This window comes from Pipistrellus kuhlii, unplaced genomic scaffold, assembly GCF_014108245.1.
Source record: "Pipistrellus kuhlii isolate mPipKuh1 unplaced genomic scaffold, mPipKuh1.p scaffold_m20_p_6, whole genome shotgun sequence".
In the NCBI taxonomy this organism is placed as follows: Eukaryota; Metazoa; Chordata; class Mammalia; order Chiroptera; family Vespertilionidae; genus Pipistrellus; species Pipistrellus kuhlii.
Window position 1 is genome coordinate 29,231,952 of NW_023425562.1, and position 21,864 is coordinate 29,253,815.

The following is a 21,864-nucleotide window of genomic DNA, read 5'->3' on the forward strand; positions in this document are numbered from 1 at the left end:
AAGAAGGATCTTTTTTCTCTTATATTCAAATAAAGGTGAAATTATTCAGAGACTTAGTCACATATGCTAAGTTCACTCAGCCTGTTCATAGTGTAAAGGCAGCATTAACAGTCTTAGCAGAACTAGCCCAGCGCAAGAGTCAACTACATCTTTCACCTTCCTTACCCATTTTATTCTCTCACCCTCTCTACCTCCTTGCCACTCCATTCATTTGCTTAAGAATATCTTCAACTAAGCCAGAAAAATCCCTGGGAGGAGCTCATGGATAAAATTCATGGGGTCTATGAACTTGGATGAAAACAAAATTAGTTTCTAATTTTTAATACTTCCTAACTGAATATTTCCTTCAAACACGATGTAGGCAACAAACCACAACTTTATAAGCAGTACTTGCAACTTTGTCACTAGAAAATCACACAGATTTTCATATTATATCATATTATCATGTTATAGTAACTACTTTGAAATTACCAAACTTAATCGAGGCACTCCTTATTACTTTAGTCATATATAAGTCATTGTTATGTTATGTTTTTTAAAATATTTAGATTCTTCCATTTACATTTAATTGGTTCCATTAAAATCTTCTGGATTTTCTGCACTTAAAAATATCAGTCTGAGAAGCAGTCTGCTAAGGATGTCCATGGTCCCAAAACAATTAAGAACCCATGTTCTAAATGTGCATGCCTTTCTAGGATTTCCATTTCCTTAAGACCACTGCCTTTCAAAGATGTCTTCAGAAAACACAGAATTCCAAGAACCCAGATATAAATTAGAAGGAGATGTTTGCTTCCTAATATTCAATCAAACATACAGTCTACAAATTCCTTTTTGCTTTTTTTCTGGTTAGTATTACTATTTAAATCAGGACTTTGGCTTCCTGGATACATGAAGCCTCTCTCTCTCTCAATCTCTCTCTCTCTCTCTCTCTCTCTCTCTCTCTCTCTCTCTCTCTCTCTCTCTCTCTCTCTCTCTCTCTCTCTCTCTCTCTCTCTCCACCCACCCGTCCACCTCTTCTGTGGAAGAAGGGTGCAGGGTTGTGAGTGAAGGATAGATGACCTTTATGTGTAGGCTCTCTGTCCACCAGACGATCTATGTGTGTATCCTCCTTGTGTCTTGACCTCACCAAAGCAGGCCACGTGCTCAGAAGGAGAATCCAGTCTCACCTCAACATGAGTGAGCTCACAGGAGCATTCAAAGTGTATTGGTTTGTACACTTGTATTGCAGATATTTTGTAGAGTTTTTAGCCTTATTTCAATTTATCCAAAATAAGCTGCAGAAAATGCTGATTATGTGCATGTATAAATATTTTAAAATATTACACTGTCACTTGCAAGCCTAGCTGCAATAAGCCAGATTGCATTCAAATATTAAAGACGTGAAAATTCTCAATGAATAATTGTTAATCTCACTCGGTTTTCATATTACTATAAATACTGAGTGTGTTTCATTGTAATCATTATTCTGTTTACTTTATAAGCAGAAACTTAAAAGCACAAAGCATAAATATTTTAGGGGAGTTTTTCAGAACTAGAAACCTTCAGTTAAAAAGAAAATGCAGGGAAGGCTGAGCAGCTGAGAAATCAGACATTCAATCACTTAGCACACATTTCTTAATGGTTCAGACACTGAGCTAAGGGTCGGATTCAAAGCGAAAGAGGATAGGGACATGGGCCTTGGGGAGCACAGTTCATGTTGTGGGGGATGCAGATGTGCTAAGGCGTAACTAGGAATCCAGAATGAATGTAGGGAGTAATTGAGGAAGGATGGAATTGGAAAGTCAGGTCAGAAACGGCTTCTTTCTCAGAGGAGATATTTGTAAAGATGCGTTTGCCATCTGAGCCAGAGATTAATAAAAAAGAGGATTCAAGTGGAACACAATTGAGAACACTGGTCAGCTTAATTCCTTTGAAGTAGCAGGGGTAGGGACAGAGAGATCCTGTAAAATAAGACTGGCCACTGAGACAGAGTAAGGCGTGGGCCTCCCAGGCTTAAGGGCATCATGACCCATGGGCAAATATGGTACAAATTATTGATCCATATGTGCCAAGTACAATGATTCCTCTATAGTACGTATCTTGGGCAATTTCCCAGGATACTGGGTAAACATTGTCTCTATTAAATACAAGTGTTCCAGGGAACAAAACAGACACCGGAAAAGACAGGGAAAGAGGCTGAGTAGGCAATGCTGGTTTAAAAAAGCTCACGGGCTCTATGAGTTTAGCAGTTGGGTTTCCCAAGTTGCATGTACCAGGTACTTTGCCTAGGACCTGAGGCTAAATGAGGCAGACCCCGGTTCTGCCCTCACTGAGCACTTAAACCCATCTGTTTATCTGAATCTGCTGTTTTTCTCAAACTAAAAGAAGAAAACATAAGATATAGGATAGAAATGCTAGCAATGCAACAAGAATGGGAAAATTATCAAATGTGAAACAATTTCACCAGTCCGCCACCTCTACCTTGCCCAGGGTCCCCTCAAAAGCAGGGCCTTAGAAAAAGGTTTCCCAAACCAGCCTGAATGTAAACACAGGCAGAGCCTCATTCCTCTTTTAGCAAATTAACCATGCATTTGTTGTAATCATTCTTTTATATAATATTCCACTGTTGCATGAAGGTTTACTTCATGCAGAATCCTTGAAGTTGATGTCTCAGTTGTAAGTGTACCTGCTGGTATGATTATTATATCACAGTGCCAAACAGACCCAGGCTGTTTATTTTAACAATTTAATTTGGTTGCCCGGTTGGTGTGGCTCACTTGGTTGGCAGCCTCCCATGCACCAGGCAGGAGGTCACTTGTTCCATTCCTAGTCAGGGCACATATCTGGGTTGCAGGCTCAATTCCCAGTAGGGAGCGTTCCGAGGCAGCCTCTCAATGTTTCTCTCTCTCCCTCTCTCCTCCTCTCTCTGAAACCAATAAAAACATATTTTAAAAACAATTTAATTTGGTCACTTTATTTTGAGGGGCATCTGCTTTCCAAATCTGTACATTTTCTACAGTGACCTACTCACTGTGGGGATGACATTTTCAACCACATTCCTGGGGAGTGCGAAACATTTGGATTGCGTCACTAATTCTCCTTACTCTGAATCTGTGTTCCTAAATTAAGCAATGTCTCTCCCAGCAGTCAAGATCTTAGCCAGATGAACTTAGTCTTCTTTGATTTATGGTTATATTTTTTTTTCATTGCAAAATAATAAACTGGAATTTAATTTTACACAAATCTTTTTGGAAGCTTGGATATTAAAAAGCTGATCCATTCTCTATTTACTGACAAAAATTCACCTGGTCCCAAAAAACTTCAGGGTGAGTTGAGTATTATTATTCCCATTTCACAAATGATACAGTAAGATTTAGTGAGGAGAAGGATGCTGCCCAAAGTTATTCAGACACAGGTCAGTGGAGATGGGATACAAAGGCAAGCCAATTACTGAGACTTTGTGACCAGGACCATACCATGGCCACCTTCCTTTCTGTGTGGGTCTCACCTCACCCCCCAAATATGAAAGACACAAAAGGAAATGAGTGAGGGGACCTTTGTGGGTATAAGAAACCCCATAAGACAAAGGGATACTGGGCGGAGATGTAGATGAGGTACATTTCCCAAGCCACAGGGCCTGAACCCCATGCCTGCAAAGCTACAGGGGACCAGATCTCATTAATCACTGTTTGCCACACATGACACGTAATGTTTGGAACAATACTCAGGCCAGCTGAACTTTAAGTGAAAACCCAATGCACAGCATTCTAACACTTTAAGAGGCTAGGCATACATAGGCAAGTAGTCAGTTCTTCTCTTTCTTCATTAAAATGCTGCATTGCCCAGGGAAGTTGGTGAGCACACTGGTACCTGAAGGCAAAGGGTATTGTGATGCCACCCTCAGGGACATGCATGTAAAATGGTTACTTATTAAAGATTACTTCCTTGGCAACAAATCTGTCAAACCAAGATCAAAGGTCTGGTCTGCTGAATGAAGCATTAAGAAATGAGGTTTTCTTCCACGCTCCTTATATAATAATGTGATGCTTACAAAGGAAAACTTCTAGGTCATTAAAAATCCCTTCTTAAAAATTATATACTAGTCTAAAATTTCTAACATTTCCAAAGATTAAAGAGTAAAATATTAAAAGTCTCCCATTCTTACAAACCTTTAATTCCATGCCTCAGAGGTGAACAAAGGCTAACAATTTCATACATGCACTCCCAGATATTAGCTTCATCTCTAAATAGTATTTTAAAGTTACGAAGTAAATCAAGGACTATTTCTGTTCTAGTACCTGTTTTTTCAAGTAGTTGCCAGTATCTCCTACTGCAAACTTTTATTTTGTAATGGAATTTCAAGTAAAATAAAATTAGGCTCCATCACATGTTTTACACTAAATTTTTTTGAAAAGATATATCAAGATTATACATGGAAAATTCACTTATTCTTATAAAGTTAAGCAGAAACTTTGCAGAAATATAAGAAGTAATATGCTAGGTCTTCATTATTTCTACTTGAGCCAAGAGAGGAAAAAAGAAGCATGAGACCAAAATGGAAAGTTCATAGAATTCTTTCCCTATTATACTCTTATTTCTCCTGTATCTCAGCAATAAACACCAGAACTTGAAAAAGAACATAGTAAAAGAATGAAAATTACTGAGAAATGGTAGACAACAATTTCTTCAAAAGCATCTATATCCATTATTGCCTTTAGCTAAAGGAATGATTTTTCCTTCACCCTCTTATGGTGCATAAAAACGAATATGGCTGTTTAAATTTTCTGTTTTGCGGAACGTCAGGAGGAAATTCTGAAATGCATCCTAACAAACGGCCAATTCAGCAGTCTAGGTCCAACAGCCTCCGAGAGAGAATTTTATGGCTCCTTTTCCCTCCAGCACCTGCTCTCATTAGCGAGGCTTCTTGGAATGAAAAGACAACCAGACGGAAGACGTAATCCCACTGACTAACAATTTACAAAATCAGTTTTCATTGATGTTCAAAGCTATAAACCTGGTTAGAAATAACTGCTCCCTGATTGAAACTATTTTATCTCGGCGGACAAAGGCCGTTCTAACGAGAATGGTCTTGGTAAAGAAGACTATTTTCATCTCTTTCAATACTTATTTTTCAAGTTCTATTTTTCCCTTCCAAAGGCACACCCATGGCTCCATCACTTCTTGTCAGTGGAGATGTTTCAGTGGGCAGTGGAGCACTGGACTATAGGAAACAAAATGAAGGCAAGGTTCAGAAATCCAGTACTATTTTCTTGACACTTACATTTTCCGATGCCCTGGATGAAATGCCAAGGGAAGAGGGAAGGTGAAATTCTCATTTGCCTAGGATGCTTTAGCCTTTTACTTCTAGACTCATTACTTCTACTAATGTCTCAAAAGCCCACAGCCTTACCACCAAGTCTTGACTTTACCTGAAGCTCCCAAGGGTGGCCCAACCGAGCATCAACTTCAACCCTTGGGAAAGGCAGACCAAGTCTGTTCTCTCCCAACTCACACAGCGACCTATGGTCCATTTCCTCAACTACATGATTGAGACGACAGAAAATATCACGCTCCTTTCAAAGGGATTGTGGGAAGGAATGGCACAGGAAAGCCATGTAACGATGGAGTCTGTATCAACATTTTCCTAATGCCCTGGCAGCTATCTGTTCTGCCTTTGCCAAATTCTGTTTTAATAGTCAAGCCGCCAGATTTTTACGTAATATGCTATCTTTTGTACATTTTGAAGTTATACTTTTAGGTAGACAATACTTAGAAGGGTAATATTTTCCTGTTACAATCCTTTAGCAGTGTGGAGTAGTAATACCTCTTGCCTTGCCTTTTTCTAACTTCAGTTTAGTATGACAGCTTTTTTTTTTATTTAGGGGCTGCAGCCTTTTATTTTCACACTTATTATTTATATTTAAGGTTCATAAGCAGCAAATAGGCCTTTTTTCTTCCCCCATCCTTTTAGTCCAATCTGACAATCTCTGCCTTGGAAGAGAAGTTCTACTTTGTGCATATTTAAGATAATATAGCTATATTTGGGCCTGAATTTTCTATGGAGCCACTTGTTATTTGTATTTGTTTTGTTTTGTTTTTTCTCCCTTACCGACCCCTTCTGGATTGATTTTATTACTTTAATTTTCATGACAGTATTTTGTTATTTACACATTCTTTCTGCATTAGTTTCATGATTACCCCAGAGATTACCATATGGCTCCCGGAATTACTGAAGTTCAAGATCAATTTGTACTTATACCACTTCTGAAAAACTCAAGAAACTTAAAACACTTTTAACTCCTGATGTATGTGCTACTGCTGTCATGCATTGTAAATGTCCAGGTGAGACCCCAAAAGCTACTACTTCTTTTGTTTTTCACAGTCAGTTTTTATTTTGATTTATCCTTGCAGCTAACTCCTCATTGCTTCTTCCACCTTCATCAAAATGATCTAGGATCATTTTTCATTTTGCCTAAAGCATTCCTTTAAGCATTTGTGCAATTATGTGGTAATTAATTTAATGCAATTGTGTGGTAATTAATTTTTCTCAGCCTTTTCTTTATTTTGGTATACAAATAAATTTGTTTCAGAGATGTCAATCCAATGGCTTTAGCTTCTGTCATTTCTGCTGAGCGGCAGCTGTCCATGTTATTATTGCTCCTTTGAAGGTGGCATGCCTCTCCTTCATGGCTGTTTTTAGGACTTACTTGTCTTTGGTTTTTAGTAGTGACCACACTGTGCTTAAAATTTCTTGCATTTATCATGCTTAGGTTCATAACTCTTCTTCACAATTGTAGTTTGAAGTTGTTTGCTAATTTTGGATAAACTTTGGACATTTTCTCTTTAAATATTACTTCTGCTCCTTTACCTATCTTCTTTCCTTCTGGGACCTCCAATTCTGGAAATTAGAGCTTCTATTTCTCATGTCTTGTGTTTTCCATCCTTTTTTCCTTCTGCACTTCCAGATATATTAAAGTCTTTTATTAATGCTAGGTTAAAGTTAAAATGCTCCAATATCTGGGTCACCAAAGGGTTAATATTGTTATGCTTTTTGTCCTGTTGATTTTCAGTTAAATCCTGTACTTTGGAGTACCCGATTACTTTTAATTGCATAACAGTGTAAATGACAAATTACAGAGAAAATTTGAAGCTGCAATTTATGTTACTTTCCTCCAGAGAGAATTTACTTTTGCTTCTGGAAGATGAATGGGTTAGAAAGAGATTACTTTATTAAATCACTGAGAGAACTGGTCTCCTTCAGATTCACTCTTATTCCCTCTGTGTAACCCATGGGGTTCCCAATGGGGGGCTTAGGTTGTTTACCAGGGCTTCTCTTCTTTAGCAGGACCTGGACTCCAAAACTTCAGGGTCTTGCATAAGACCCAGTTCTCTTTTCAGCCTCTCAGACAACACTTTCGATTCAGTAAACGCTTTAAGGAGAAAAGTTTCACCAAAGGGGGAGGTCATCTCTTTTGGGGGCTGCCTTCTGACTGGGGTATTAGCACTACAAATACTCGCTGTCTCACAAATCGCAATGCTTTCAAACATCAGCTTTCAAACTGATGACTCTCAGCCCTTCCAGATTGTCTAGTTGTTGTAAGTCGGTGGTCATTAGTCAACAGAGCCAAATATCAATGGTACAACGACTGAAATTTCTTTTGAGAGCCAACATTTTTAAACTTAAAGTTCTTCTAATGACACTTCTTCAAAATAGACTCACCCAGGCCGTGGTATTTTCTGGAAGAGCCACACTCAAAGGGCCAAAGAGCCGCAGGTGGCTCTAGAGGCGCAGTTTGCTAACCACTGTTCTGAGTGAGTAACGGCCCCAAGCAAGACAACTGGCCACTCCTGGAAATGCAATCCCATGCTCTCATTTAACGGCTCAAGAACAAACCACTTAAGTTCCCATTTCATTTTCTCCCATATTGCATACAATTTAAAATGTACCTTGGGGCAAACTTATTATAAACATCAATATATAATGCAAGTTCTTACTCAGGATGATGCAAGGGTATGGGAATTATCTGTATATGAACAATGGCCTGTGTGCAAATCTTGGCTGCTAGTCCTTGGGCAAGGTATTCAACGTGTGCCTCCATCTCACTATCTGTCAAATGGGGATAATTTTACTACCTATGTCATAGGTACTTTAAAGTATTTAGGAGAGTTCATTCTACTATATTATTTAAAACCTCAATAAGCCTTTGCAAACTATTATTATTAAAATCAATATTAATGTTAATAGTATTTTTTTTTTCATACCATGCATTCCTAAAGACATTTCTGTGGTTTATACTGGAAGTTTCTCTCTTGAATCTGTCACCTTTCATGATCACATTTTTCTTTCAACCTTCTCTGGGTAAAAGACACAACTCAGTGCCGATTTCTGCATTGTGGTCAGTCTGTTCTTTTAAGTTATTTCCCCACAGTTTGCAATGGCACCTCATTATGTTAAGGTGTTTCAAAAAAGTCTCCACATCATAGCCGCAAGGAAACATGTTAACAGACAACTCAATTCAACTCATTTCATTTAAGCTGAGAAAGACTGAAAGCTCCAAAAACCACCTTGCAGTTGGTACCAGCATGCCCAGAAGAATGGATCAGACAGCATCAACTTTTATTTCTTACTCAAGAATAGGAGCTAGAGTTATGGATATTTTTTAGAGATCTACTGGGTCTGAATATTTCAATGATACTTCCTATGTCTAAAAAGACAAATCTAGGATTTATTCTCTTTGCTTAATAAAGATTGCAAGGGCAGAAAGGGAGCATGGGGTAAATGGGGAAACATAGAGAAAATTTCATTAAAACACACAGCAGACTGCTCCGTGAGAAGAGCACTTTCTTGATAACCTAAAGCACTCTATCCCCTCTGAAATCTCTGAGACTTTCTACATGCAACCCTAGACATATGGTCTTCGCCCAGTATGAAATGGGCAAAACATAACCGTCAACCACTGGAGGAAAATTCATTTCACAGGTAAGAGGGGAAAGCCAGAATCACTCTGGGTACAATATAGTCCATAAAAATGTAAATATTAATGAGTCAGATGCCATCTCAGATCAAGTGAATCAGCCATATGCTCCCCTGTGGCAATGGAGAGGAAAAGAGCCTTCAAATTTCTAAACCAGAATCAGGGCTGAATCATACTTAATAGTTTATTTATAAGGAAATTACCTCATTTACAATGAAAGCTATTTAACTTCCAGAAGTTAATGTGCTACTTCACATAATAAAATTACTACAGTCTTAAAAGAAAATGAAAATATTTCATGTTAGAAACAGTAAGTTTATTCTTATGGTGTAAAGTGGTAACATTCGAAAGCAAATTTTATCTGTAAAGCAATTCCTTGTAATTCAGAACTTAATGTAAATAAAGACATTAGATGACAGCAAACCACATCTCTTTTCCGTGGGAAATATGGTGGTTTGGCTATTACTGCATGAGTAAGGACTATCAGTAGCAAGATGACCTGCATCATTAAACTAAATAAAGCATTTTTCACACCGTTGCTTCTGGCTACAGAAAAAGCGAATCTCTCAGATATGCCAGGCCAATCTTAGTTGGAAATATTCTACTTATTTAGGTAGGGAAGCAAATATAAACCTTGATACTCTGGTTCCAGTTTACTCCAGCAGATCATTATGTAATGCCTCCTATAGGCTGGGCATGTTGCCAAGTGGGAAGGGACTGGGAGGAGGAAACAATGAAGCATGAGGGTGCAACAGAGGGTATTGGTTGCTACAAATAATATCCTAATGTGCTACAGAAAAACCGTTCTTACTAGTTATAGAAAATACAGAAAAACAATAAAAAGCATGTCCAGATATCTATGATTCTTGAGGAAAAGAGGTAATTATTTTCTTCACTGCATGGTGATATAAAATAACTATTCCTTGATTTAACAATGTAAACAAATAAACCAAAAAGACCATGTGTTCTATCTTTGGTTGATGCTCAGTAACAATGGAATCTGGCAGTAACAACAAAGACACTCAGAACAAGAGAAAGCCCATGGAAACAAGAATCACGTTAGGGTTTTTCATTGTTTTATTTTTGTTTTTAAGAGGCCAGAATATTTAACAGTCAAAACCATGAGCCCTAGAATCTAAAAATCCAGGTTCCAATCTCAAGTTTCCCACGTATGAACTGTGTGACTTGACTTTAGATGAGTTAAATCTGTAAAGTGGGGATTGTATGAGTCAGAATGCTCCACAGAAGCAAAAAAAACAGTGCATACTGGTTTTACAATAGCATGATTTGGAGAGAGATATTAAGGGATTGTCTTATGTAATGGTGGGGGGCTGGCAAATCTGAACTGCACTAGGCAGCAGGGTGGAAACTGGCAGGGTTTCTGTGGTGCAGTCTTGAGGAGGATTCCTTATTCAGGACAGCTCAGTTTCTTAAGGCCTTCAATGGAGTGGATGATGCCCACCATATTCTGGAAGGTAATTTGTCTAACTCAAAGTCTACTGATTTCAACATTTGTTTACTCAAAGTCCCACAATTTAAATGTAACCACGTCTAAAGATGTCTTTACAGAAATAGCTAGACTGGTTATGACTAAACAGCTGGCACCATTGCCTACTCAACTTGACCTTAACTGTCCCCGGGATAAAAAGGAGCATCTGACTCATCAGGCTGTTGTATTACGTGAGTTTATGCCCAAAGGTGCTTAGCACAATGCTGAACAAGGAATAAATGATCCATATATGATAATTCTTAAGTGTTAAACTCATTATAGGGAATCCTTTCTCAGATTCTAGAAAGCTTAAGTACGTAGTATAAACTCTGATAACATCAGAAACAGTTTAAATTAACCTAGGGTAGTAAAACAAAACAAAACAAAAAAGAGTGCACATGTCTGGTTTTACTATGCCCAAAGGATAAGACTTTTAAAGTATAAGTTATATACATTTCATTTTTGGTGCTGCTCTTTTCCCAGCTCCCACTTCTAAGCCAAGGGGAGCTCCCTTTACAAATTTTCTGAACCTAGAGTTCAATCTGACAACGTACAGCATTCTCAAATCACCCAGCAAAGGCCATTCACAGCATCAACAGCATGAAGTCACTTCCCTTTCTAGGCAACTAACTATTTTCATGATTATACTAATGCCAGAGTATTTTAAGCAACTCTGGTGCTGGGTAATCTGCAAATTGATCTCTGAATAATCAAGTGCTGACCATGCCTCTCATTAGACAATGATTTGAGCCCCAAATGCCCTAATCTGTCTGACCTAAAGTTAGAAATACAACTGTTTTGTTCTTGGAATGAAGCACTAAGCAGAACAGAAGCTCCAGAATAGCTCCTATTTCTCTTCTAAATTACACATTTTTGGTTATATGATGATCACTTATAACTGGCCAGGAGCTTCAGTGATGACAGAAATTATTTCTATATGGAAGAATTCAGCTCAAGGAACTAAATATAATGCCATGTGGCTGATATGAGCCTGTATGAGCCTGATTTCTGCACGTAGCTTCTCCAATTACTTTCATTGTGGTACTTTACAAATTGCATCCTGTCCTTTCATAGCAGATCAATTTAAAATGTAAAAAAAGCCTGTCTTATGTAACAAAAATCCCAATAAAATTTACATTAAGTTTAATACAATAAATGCACTGACCAAAGTATCTTGGACTTTCAAGGGCATGTCAAAGCCAAATAATAGCAGCTTCTGGAATTCCAACAAAACAAACAAAGTCTGCAGCCAACTGCTGCACCATATGCTTCTAATGGCTTCCCACTATCTAAAGCCAATTTATCTTTTGAACAAAACACACCATCACAGAGGCACATCACTAAGGGCATATTTTTGACCATTTGTCAGTTTCTTGCCACAGCAAGCTTTGAAGTCTGAATAAGAAGCTGAATCCTGCCTGACAATAATGGATGCATTGCCAGTGGCTTTTCCAGTGCAGACCCCGACAGAACAGTAATCTGGATTACTTTCCTCTGAGTTTCTGGAGACAGACCTACCTAGTGATTCTCTCTGCCCCCAGGCATCTTCCCCAAGAGCCTCAAACCATCAAAGGAAGAAGTTGCCTAATGACCATCTGTGGATATGTGTTTTCTGATGAGTAATTTATTTCTTAATAATCACAATTTCTTTCCCTTGTAAAAAATTTAAAACTAGAGGAAGCTTTCCTCGGTCCTTCAGTGATCCTACTGGACAGTTAACAAAAATGTTTGGGAAACAAATATATCTCTTGATGTTTAAGACTGACATAAAAAAAGGTAGACTTGCTCCTCAAGGATTTTATTTCAAAGTAAAATATAAATATCCTTTGATAGCATTTAAGACCATTGTTCCACTTTCCAGTATAGATAATCAATAGCTGACAACTGAAATCCAGCCCTTGTTGAAAATGAAAGGAGTATGTATTTTCCTCAAAACAAACTATGGTAACATTGTAGACTGTGATTGTCCAGAACTTTCAAAAAACTTGAATTCTCCCCACCTGATAGTACACGTCTACCTAAATGCTAGTCTGGAACTTCACAAAATACTAGTGCATTCAAATAAATTCCTTATAATTCCTACTACTATACTTAAGTTTTTCTTATTTAAATTTATTATATCTTTATTATTGAAAGTATTACAAACATCCCCACCATTTGTTTTTTCCCCATTGATCCCCTCCACCCTGCACCCAACCCTCCCAGGCTTTCACCACACTATGGTCTGTGCCCATAGGCCATGCATATAGGCATATAAATTCCCCAGTTAACCTCTCTCCTCCACTTCTTCATCCCTACCTTCCCTCTGAAAGTCTTCAGTCTGTTCCAGGCTTCCATGTCTGTGAATCTATTTTGTTCAACAGTTTATTATGTTCATTAGATTCCACATATGAGTGACATGAGAGATTCAAAATAAACTCCACAACCTACCCTATAAACAAACAAAATGCAGAGTCTATTCTGTTTCATGGTGATAGAAAACTCAAGTCAAACTAGGCTAATTCTAAAGGGAAATTTATTGGCACATGTAGCTAACAGATCAGGGGTAAAAATGCTCTCAGATGCAGAGTGAAAAGCAGGCCTCAAAGGATGCCTCCACTCAAGTATCCCTGTCCAACAGCACCACCCTCCAATGGCTGCCTTCTTCTCAGCCAGGAAACTGGCAGCAGCAATGGGACTGTATCCTGACATATATCTCACCATGCACTCTCACTGGATGATCTATGTCTCTAAATAAGTAAAGATGGCCAGGGATATGAGACTACATGGCCTTACAATAGTGAAGTCAGATTACCGCTTCTGTCTAATCTTTATGGCTGAGGAAGCTGAGGTTCTGGGCAGCCCTGTGTGACATGTTCTACTCTTGCCCCTGGCATGGAGCTGCACCTGCAGCACAAGAAGGGTGGGGCCCAAAGGAAATATGGGTTTTATTACTGAAAGGAAGAGGAATGGAGATGGGGATTTCCATCTTTCCAAAAAACACATTTGCCATATCCTTTAATATTAAATGTAATAAAACGATAAAGTGCTTTGAACTATATTCATGAGATTCAACTCACAGCAGTCAAAAGAAAAGAGGTTTAAGTAAACTAGAACATTCATTCTTTAAAGTACAAGGCAATATTTGTTAAAAAATTTTATCACCCCCTAAACATAAAAATGAAGATAATCAATACTCAATTATTAAAATGATCCACACCAACTTAAAGGGAAAAAGTGGAAAGCTATGTAAGTAAATTAATACATATAAAAAAGAAAAGAAGAAAAATGCGAACTTTCAAGGGGGAAAGGACCCTGGTTAGGCAGTCTAGTTTCCACTAAAAATAGAAAAAAAATTGCAAGTTAACACATGGAAGTTTTATTCTTCTTTTCTATAACCAAATGAAAGGATTCTACTTCATGAGACCCATCGTCACATCTGCTAAAGAGCCTTGCAACTGATCTTGCAGATCCTTTAAGATACTCTGAGAGTTACATGCCACATTCACTTTAGATACCTTTAGTATCTGTCCTGATGTTAAAATTCCAAGAACATACTAGTAACCAAACATGTGTTTTGGTTAAAATTCTAAGAACATACTAGTAACACAAACATGTGTTTTCGTTACTTATACTTTTTCAATTGACATTCTACATTATATACAAATCCATGATATAAAAATGCCACTTTACATTAGCAATGTAGTTTTAACCACCTATCTCTGGAATACAAATACCTTGATTAAAGTAGAATATAGGAATATTTTCCTGGAATAAAACATTCTTCTATTGTCTTGAATGTGAAAAGAGTGTCATCTTGAATGTTAAGGCAGGTAAATATATAATTATTACTAGTATGTACTCTGATTTTCAGAATTCCTGAAAATATTATGAACGAAAGTAAATGTCTCTAACATTTATTTATATTGTTTTGTTTGTTCTTCTCAACATAGACATGATTTGAACCATACACACTGTCACAAAGATATCACTATAATTATCGCCTATATTCAGGTTTTCATTATTTATCATTAAAATGGTTCAGATAATCCAAATGGCAAGCAATCTGAAAACGTTTTCATTTTGGTTTCAAAATAAATTTGTTCATTGCACATCCTTGATACTAACTGAGGACTGAGCAGCACTGGACGTGAACTGCTAGGCCAAAAAAGAGATGAAAAGTGGTTCTTTATTTGTGTAACAATTTTTCTTTCACAAATATTTTCATAACTATTACTTCATTTATCTTCTCAAGAACTCAATTAGCACAGGTGTTATATCAAGTGCAGTACCAGCGGGGCTGAGTCCACAATCCAGTTTTCCTGCATGGTTTCTAAAACACAGTCTCTCTGTCAGACTGTGATAAAACCCTTTCACTATAGTCTTTCCGACTTCTTACTCAGTCTAGAAAAACAGCATCCTTGCCAACAGACATGTGGTCCAGAGAGTTTCTATCACTCTCAGCCACACAAAATCAAGAGGATGAGTGACTTAAGCCCACCTATAAACATTTATTCATGGATACCTTTATTTTATTATAACATTATTCTACTATTGTCAAAATTATAAATATAACTCTATAAATACACAGTTTATAAAGAACTGTTCAGAACTGAAACTTCCAAGTCAAACACAACTTGATTAATTCTATTACTGATGCTGCTTTTTTTTTGGTCACTAGAAATTAAAATATTATTGCTGGAGATTATTATTAGTTAAATCAATCTCAATGGGAGAAAATTATGTTTCTACATTATAGTCCAGGCCAGGCATTTTAAAACACATGAAATATTTTTGAGTTTACCTTAACAGCTCTGGATATACTAGGTACTCAAAAGGAAACTGAGTGGGGACAAAATAGTACTGAGGTTTATAGAAAGAGAAAATATAGTTAAAAGTACAGATCACAGCCAGGGTGATGTTAATAAATATGAATTAAATAAGTTACCTGTTGAAGAAAATGTAAGTGCAATCACATCCGAAGCTAATATATCACAAAATAGCAATACTCTGAAATGCGCCTATCCATTTTCCCCATAAATAAGCACAGGGCGACTTTATATCACCACTCACACAGGCTGATTTAACACATTAGCCTGCTGGGTAACACGGAGGCCTTCTTTGTGTTTTCCGTGGCATTTTTCTAAATTATAATGGAGACAGTGTGAAAAGGAACTGCTCCTGCTTGGCACAGCCCACCTTGGACTGACTGCTCATATATCTCACAGGTACTGTTTAACTTCAAAGAACCCTGACCATGGGAACTGTGTCCATGCAGGTCTATTACAGAATTGCACTGCTGGGGCCACGGAGCTAGACCGAGGTATCAGAGTGGGGAGAACCTCTCCCGGTGGATTTTCTGCCCACTGTTTAGTCTAAGATCAGTCCTAGTACAACATGTGGAGGTAGAACTTCTCCCTTCTAGAGCCAACAGTCCCCTGGATATGGACCAGGAGGACAGAGGCTGCCTTGTGGAGGGCTCCCAGACATGGAGGGAAGCCGGACCCTGGCCCTGGAGGCAGGCTGGCACCAGCAGGAGTCCCAGAAGTAGGTCCTAGCCAGCTGCTTGCTTCCCATGCACTCCCCTCCTCTGCAGGTGAACTCTGGCAAAGTCAGGTTGGAAATGAATCTCTGCCAAGAACCAGTTCGAAGGTCCTGACTGCACTTGATAATGGAGTAGCCAGAGGGAACTCACTTGCCCTTCCCACAGGCCACAGTGGCTCTCGTGAGAGAAGCCAGTGATGCTGGCTGTGCCCAGAGGATCAGCAGCCTGGCAACATGGAGTCTCGGAGGGAAAGTGTCTGCACTGAGGTGGCAGGTCTCCCTGGGGAAGGAACTCTCGGACCTGGGGGATACCTTGAAGGGGTGAGTTTCCAGCAGGAAACCTGGGGACCTTGTCTTCATAATTCCCTCTACATACAGTAGCAGTGTCTGTCGCAGACAGATCTTAAGTGCTCTTTCCTCGGGAATCACACAAAAATAAGAGCAAAGCAGGTTCAACTGTGCAGAGTGAGTAGCTTTATTGGTTGCTGTTCAAAGAAGCAGAGAGTCTGCATTCTAAGATAGCTCCCTTTGATTAAGTTGGGGATACTGGCTGGCAAGAGTGGGCTGGGCAGCCTAAATCCAGTCTTTCATTACTATCCCAGCAGGGGTTCCCCAGCCTGGCTCTGGCAGAGCAACAGGGAGCTCACACAGAGAGAGCAGGAGGCACACAGAGGACTCCTGGAGACACACTGCATTGGGAGCCTCAGGCTCAAAGAGGTCTAACAGGAGAACACTTCCTACTACCATGCCGCACGTCTGGATGTGCTTGGATGTGGCATCCAGGTGGGTTTAGGGGAGCAGGGGAGCATACCAAAGGGTCCTATAGGAGATCCACCATTTCTCTTCCAACAAGACCCTGCACAGCCTCACCACCGCACTTTAAGGGACAGTGGTAAGCATAAAGTAGCAATGTCCTTGGTCAACAGAGATGGAGATTCATCTGGTATGAGTTTTTCACAAATTCATACCTGGCCATAACCCTCTACTTTACAGAACCTTTCAGTGACTGGAGCCATGGCCACTCTAATCCCCTCTCCCAGCACTTCACAGTCCCTCTCCCTTCTCAATGTCACACCCTAGAAGTACTAACCCACTTGAAATCCCTCAAACGTATTTCCGCTACTGTACCATGCTGACTGTCCAGAAAACTGCATTCCTTTCTCAAATCACTGCCCAGGCCTTATCTCTCCTGTGGCTCTTCCTCAGTCCTAACCTTTAAATGAATGAAACCCTTCTCTCCTGACTCTTCCTGGGTTCCTAATAGAGGCCTTCACCCTGCTGTACTTTGGCCATGGATCTCCGCGTGTGTCTCTACTGGAACATGGATTCCCTGTGGGCAGGAGATCTGCTCGCATCTCCAGCAGTCAATGCCAGTAAGGACACATGTGTGGGTTTCTGCATTCACTCCACCCATAGCAATAAGAATGGCAGTTATGTCGAAACCGGTTTGACTCAATGGATAGAGCGTCAGCCTGCGGACTGAAAGGTTCCAGGTTCGATTCAGGTCAGGGAGGTGTACCTTGGTTGTGTACAGGGGCATGTACCTTGGTTGGGGCACATCCCCAGTAGGGGGTGTGCAGGAGGCCAGCTGATCGATGATTCTCTCTCATTGATGTTTCTAACTCTCTATCCCTCTTTCTTCCTCTCTGTGAAAAATCAATAAAATATATTAAAAGAAAGAAAGAAAAAAAAGAAAGAATGGGAGTTATTTAAGCACTCATGAGCACAGGCATCAGTAAGTACTTCATAGGCATTTAATTTTGACCAAAATTCTGCATGTAGAGGTTATGATTATTTCCATTTCGGGGTAGAGAAACCTGGACCAGAGAGAAAGACAACTGCCCCCAAGACATCACAGCTAGTGAGTGTAAGCATGATATCAGACGTGCTTAGGACAATTCTTTATTCATTCTCTCCCAGAATCCACTGTGTGTCAGGTTCTGTGGGAAATAATAAAGATGAAGAGAGCTCAGAGCCCAGGGTGCCAAGACAAGATATGTAAGAGTTTAATTAAGTGTCTTAGGGACTACGATGTCATTCGGTGCCGGAAGGATGAGACACAAAGAATTTTATCTCAGGACAGATAGAGTCAAAACTGCTCTTGAATAATTGAATGAAGTTAAAGAAGTGGAGGTGCTTGGGTGAATTTTAAAGCTCTCATCCAGATGCTATAATATGCAGATCTAGCCAATTAGTAATGCTTCCATTACTCTTTCAGCTACTTTTCACCAAGTCCCTTAAAAAAACTTCTAAGTTCGTGTAGAAGAAACAGTGTTGTTCTATGAAATCATATTTCCTAGGAATTAAGTTACATCTTTCCTTGACAACTTTGGTTGAAAGCTCCCTCCAAGGAGAGTGAGGGCCAAGATAAAAGCAAACTGGTTTCGCTCCAGGGGAAGGAGTGGATAACTCATAAAATCCCCCAGCCAATTTGACTAGGAGGCACGAGGTTATGGACAGACACCAGTTTCTGCCCATACCATCTGCCTGGCAGAGCATTCCTTCCTGGCAGGAAGCCTTTTTCGTCCTCAAAGCACTCAGATAGAGAGATCAGTAGCCTCGGTCCCTACTGGCTTCCCGGAAACTCATTCCAAGTGAAGACCAGCAGTGTGATTAACACTGCTCAGAGGAGCGCGTGACAGGCTGCCCTGGACCTGAGCCCAAATTCCAAGACTTCTGAGTATCGCATGATGCGAGGACAAGTCCAATTTTACAATGTGACCCCAATTATCCTGCCAGAGACATTTCTATCCATCATCCTGCTACAGGACAACAGAAGAGCCAAAGTATATCCCCGTATATGTATTATTTCACAGAGTAGATAGAAAAAACAGCAGGGAAATAATTTCATAAATTGAACCAGTCATTTAGAATCCCTCACAAAGCTAAAAATATTTTGTTATAATAAAAAGACCATATGTTATGTTTTATCCATTGTGCAAGTGTAGCCTCATGTAGTAGTCAACTGTCAATTATTAAAAATGAGCAGAGGTAGTACAAAAATAGCCCTAACTGGCACTGAATGCTCTGTTGCTCATCTACTCCATGCAAAAAGTTCAGTTGTCTCTGAAATTTATGAAACTTGAAATAAATTGAGAACAGGAGTCAGATGTCATTATATTTATACATGTAGCCCATCGCGAGATATCATGCACAGTAGGCCACCTGTGGCCTATGAGGGAGCTGGTGGGAACCGCAGGGAGCCACACTGCTTCCCAGGGAAGCAGGCCCACCGTCTCCTTTCCGGGCCTGTGCTCAGCTGCAGAGGCTGCAGGCCGGCCACCTGTCTCTGTCTCCATCTCCACTCCAGGCCTCACCTGAGCATGCAACCTCCTCCTGTCTGGTCTTGATCCTTTATGGAGTCCTGGCCTAATTTGCATATTCCCTCTTTATAGATAGATAAACTTAATTTACACAATCCAGAAATATTTCAGGTCTTAACGCTATGTGTTTGCCTACTGTCATAATTACCTTGGGTTTTCAATATGACCTATTTACTTGGTCTTATTCTAGAAATAAATAATTATCATCATAGTTAAATAGACAGGAAAAATAATATACCTTTTCCTCTTAAGGAGATGCATTTCAAATAAAATTTCAATTATTATGCTGAAATAGGATTTTTTTTAAAATTACTTTTAGAGAGAGAAGAAAAGAGAAAGTGAGAGGCATTGATTTGTATATGCATTCATTGGTTGATTCTTGTATGTGCCCTGACTGGGGACTAAACCCTCAATCTTGCTGTATAGGGTTGATGCTCCAATCAACTTAGCTATTCAGCCAGGAAGTATTGCTGAATTATTACTTATCTGTATTTTATATATTTTTGCTGTTTGGAACAACTGCATGCTACTGAGAATTACAATACTAAGTCAATCAAAATGAATTTTATTTTAAAACAGAATTTTTATGATCATAAGAAGTTTTTTAAAGCATGGAATTGATTTATAATTTTATTTTTGATATAGATAAGCAAAAGTGATTGATAAATGTGTCAAAGAAGCAAACACACAACATTAAAAATAAATTCAGTGGGGGAAGTGGAATGAAAATATGACATCAAGAAGAGAAATAATGTACAATTTCTAAATGTTAAAGAAAAATTTCCTCATGATTTAAAATGAAAAAATATGGGCCTGAAGTTACAATACTATGGCGTTTAGATTCCAGATGATAAAGAGAATAATTATAACATGTCAGAATACCAATATCTATCACTTATTGGAAATTACATTCTTTATACATATTGCAACTTATGATGGAAAACTTTGCATGTCAGATTATAACTGCATGAGAAGAGTATATTACTGTTTTAAAAATTCTTCTGGTTTTAAGATAATCAGAGTTGTGATCTCTCTGTCAACTCTCAATGCCACGTCAACTTTGAGACTCCAGCTTCTAAGGCACATGTGTCAAACACAAGGCCCGCGGGCCAAATCCGTCCCCCCCAAGCCTTGCAATGTGGCCAGCACCGCGCTGTCATCACTACACTCCGTTGCGTTTCCATCACAATGACAGTTTATGACTGTTCAGTAAACCATTCGGCCTGCGATTTAGGCTGAATTTTAGATTTTGGCCCCTTCTCTGATTGAGTTCGACACCCCTATTAAGGAGTAACACATAAGAGAAATATTCCTTAACTAACAGAACACAACTTCCTCTTTTATTACAATGGCATTTTCTAAAGCCAATACTAGTTCAATCAGACACTCTTTGGAAAAGGGGCTCCATATTCAAAATCTGAAAAACAATGCAGAGGAAACTGCTTGCACAACAATGGGGTGAGTGATGACAGCCAGACTTACCACTTCATATGAAACAGAAAAAGTACAGACAAAGTAAAGGTCCTGGGTTTGATTCCGGTCAAGGACATGTACCTTGGTTGCGGGCACATCGCCAGTGGAGGTGTGTGCAAGAGGCAGCTGGTCGATGACTCTCTCTCATCGACATTTCTAACTCTCCATCTCTCTTAATTCCTCTCTGTGTAAAATCAATAAAATATATTTAAATATACTTAAATACACACACACACACACACACACACACACACACACCAAATAACAGTTTGGAAGAAACTGGATTCCAGGAACTGAAGAACAACAATCCTTGAAAGATGGGAAACAGACGAAGTGAGCCCTAAAATTCCCCCAGATTACTCCTTGAGAGAGTCTCCAGGCTGTGAACAGTAGGGAGAATTCAGGCAGAGCCCCGCAGATTCCCTGGGTGGATGGGACTAAGCAGAGAAAGTGTAGAGAGGCCACGGAGGCTCCAGATTGCAGGAGAGGGTATTGGCAGAAAGCCAGCTGCACAGAGAGAAAGCTCTGGAGATCCACAGCACAGTACCCCTTAGCACAAGCATATAAGAAAACTACCTACATCTGGAAAGAGGTTTATACAAGAGGCCTAGAGAGGACAATGTCCACATGGGGCAGGAACAGTGCCTGTTCCCACCAGCCATTCTGAAAAAACTCCTAGTGCACAGAGTATTGGGAGGACCTAGGAGAATCTGGCCTCACTGGTGGGGAATAAATAATCCTGGACTGCATACAGCTCCAGTTCTGCCTAAGGAATCTTAACAGCAAGATAAAAAAGAATCAACTTGTTTCCAAATAACACATCCCATAACAAAGTTGAAGAATTTACAGAAATACCCAACAATGTAAATTTCACTTTGTCTGGCATCTGATCAAATGTTACCAACCATGCAGTCTTCCAGCGCTTCCTACAGGCTGTGTTCTTACATTGACTGTCCATAAAAAAGAAGGCGGAATAAATCCACCCCATATATTCTTCAGCCCTGGTCCTTTGCCTGATCTATATTGTGATTGAGAAAACATGGTGGAGGAGTTATCAACCATGCAAACAAATAGGAAAACAGGACCCATAATAAGGAGATAA

At 39.3% G+C, this 21,864-nt stretch overlaps 1 protein-coding gene and 1 non-coding gene across 13 annotated transcripts in view; one reads left to right on the forward strand and one right to left on the reverse strand.

Annotated features, from left to right (window-relative positions):
- The window catches only part of PTPRM (protein tyrosine phosphatase receptor type M), a 608,093-nt gene that overhangs the window by 392,659 nt on the left and 193,570 nt on the right, over window positions 1-21,864 (reverse strand). The window lies entirely within an intron of this gene.
- On the forward strand, window positions 21,673-21,805 carry LOC118708559. The gene has a single exon (XR_004984633.1). It is a non-coding gene; the product is annotated as a small nucleolar RNA SNORA51 (small nucleolar RNA).